This window comes from Canis lupus, chromosome 4, assembly GCF_011100685.1.
Source record: "Canis lupus familiaris isolate Mischka breed German Shepherd chromosome 4, alternate assembly UU_Cfam_GSD_1.0, whole genome shotgun sequence".
NCBI classification, from domain to species: Eukaryota; Metazoa; Chordata; class Mammalia; order Carnivora; family Canidae; genus Canis; species Canis lupus.
This window is the reverse complement of record NC_049225.1, coordinates 47,078,076-47,079,975: the sequence shown is the minus strand read 5'-3', so window position 1 is coordinate 47,079,975 and position 1,900 is coordinate 47,078,076.

Here is a 1,900-nt window from a genome sequence, read left to right as displayed (position 1 = left end):
TTTATGATCGACAGAGAGGGAGGGAGAGAGAGAGAGAGAGAGAGGCAGAGACACAGGCAGAGGGAGAAGCAGGTTCCATGCACCGGAGCCCGACGTGGGATTCGATCCCGGGTCTCCAGGATCGCACCCTGGGCCAAAGGCAGGCGCCAAACCGCTGCGCCACCCAGGGATCCCTCTTGATCTATTTCAAGTTTGCATTATGTTCATTTAGTTTCTTTGCTCTCCTTCTATTTTCTTGTCCCAGTTTCTTCTCTTATTATTCCCCAGATAGAAGCTAAAAATACCCAAAATTCTGTGACTCAGTGACCTTGAAAAATGTAAAACCAAGAATGAAGAGGAATCCAGTTTTCAGGACATTTTAGAGATTCCAGCATGACTGACACAAGGATTACAGAACTCTTGATTACTGTGTAGTTATGACAAGTAGACATCCATGTTATGTGGTATAACACCAGACAACAAATGCAAATATTTCTTGCACTAATCAGAGATTACCTTGAGTATCTGACCACTAATGCCACTTTTGGTGAGCAGCTGACTTACTGGATTAAAGTATTTAGAGAATTCCAAGGCTATAGTTAATATGCTTTTGACTAGAGATACCAAAATACAAAAACGGAAGTAGCTCATATAATGGGGTTTATTAAGCTCCCCTAATGAGTCTAGAGCCTCCTGATTCTAGGGTTTGTTAGTGGCTTACACCTAGCACCCAGGGTTGCTACATTTCTGATACTCAGAGCGCTGATAATGTCTCACTACATAGTTATGAGACATCTGCCATACCCTGCAAGACAATATCTATAGAAGGAATTATGTAAACATTTCTTTTCACATGCCGGTCTCTTTCCTTAAGGAGAAAAACTCATTTCCAGAAGTCTCTTAGCAGATTCCCCATATGAGCTAGAACACATGGCTTTTCTTAGATCAATGAGTGGCAACTGTAGAATGGGATTACTTTGTCTGGACTGAAGGAGAGACCCAACCTCCTTGTATATACAGTCATCCAAATGATATTTGCATAAAATTGAGGTTCAACTCCTGATACTCCTGATGACTAGTTCTTTTAAGTTTTAAAAATATATATAATTAAATATTTATATATTTAACATATATATATATATATAATTTGGAATAGCTGTCTATACTAGTTTCCTAAGGCTGACACAACAAAGTGCCACAAACTGGGTGCCTTAAAATGACAGAAATGTATTCTCTCACATTTCTGGAGGTGAGACATCTAAAATTTAGGTGTTGGCATATTCTCTCTGAAGGCTCTAGGGAAGAATCTGTTTTTTGCCCCTTTCTTAGCTTCTGGTGTTGCTGGAAATACTTGTCTTATAGATGCATCACTCCAGTCTCTGCCTCTTTCATCATATGACATATTTCCTGCATGTTTGTCTCTGTATCCCTTCTCTTCTTATAAGGACACCAGTCGTATTGAGTAGGGTCTGTAGCAATGACCTCATTTTAACTTGATTATGCCTAGAAAGGCCCTATTTCCAAATAAGTTCACATTTACAGGTACTGTGGATTAGAACTTGAATGTGTAATTTTAAAGGATACAATTCGGGATCCCTGGGTGGCGCAGCGGTTTGGCGCCTGCCTTTGGCCCAGGGCGCGATCTTGGAGACCCGGGATCGAATCCCACGTCGGGCTCCTGGTGCATGGAGCCTGCTTCTCCCTCTGCCTGTGTCTCTGCCTCTCTCTCTCTCTCTCTCTGTATGTGACTATCATAAATAAATAAAAATTAAAAAAAATATTTAAAAAATAAAAAAAAAATAAAGGATACAATTCAACTGATAATACTGACATGGTTAAAGGAATGCTTGGAGTGTGTGGAGTAAGGGAAATGGGCCCCAGAAGCACAAAAAGAGAGTTACACCTTGAGAATACCTGTGGT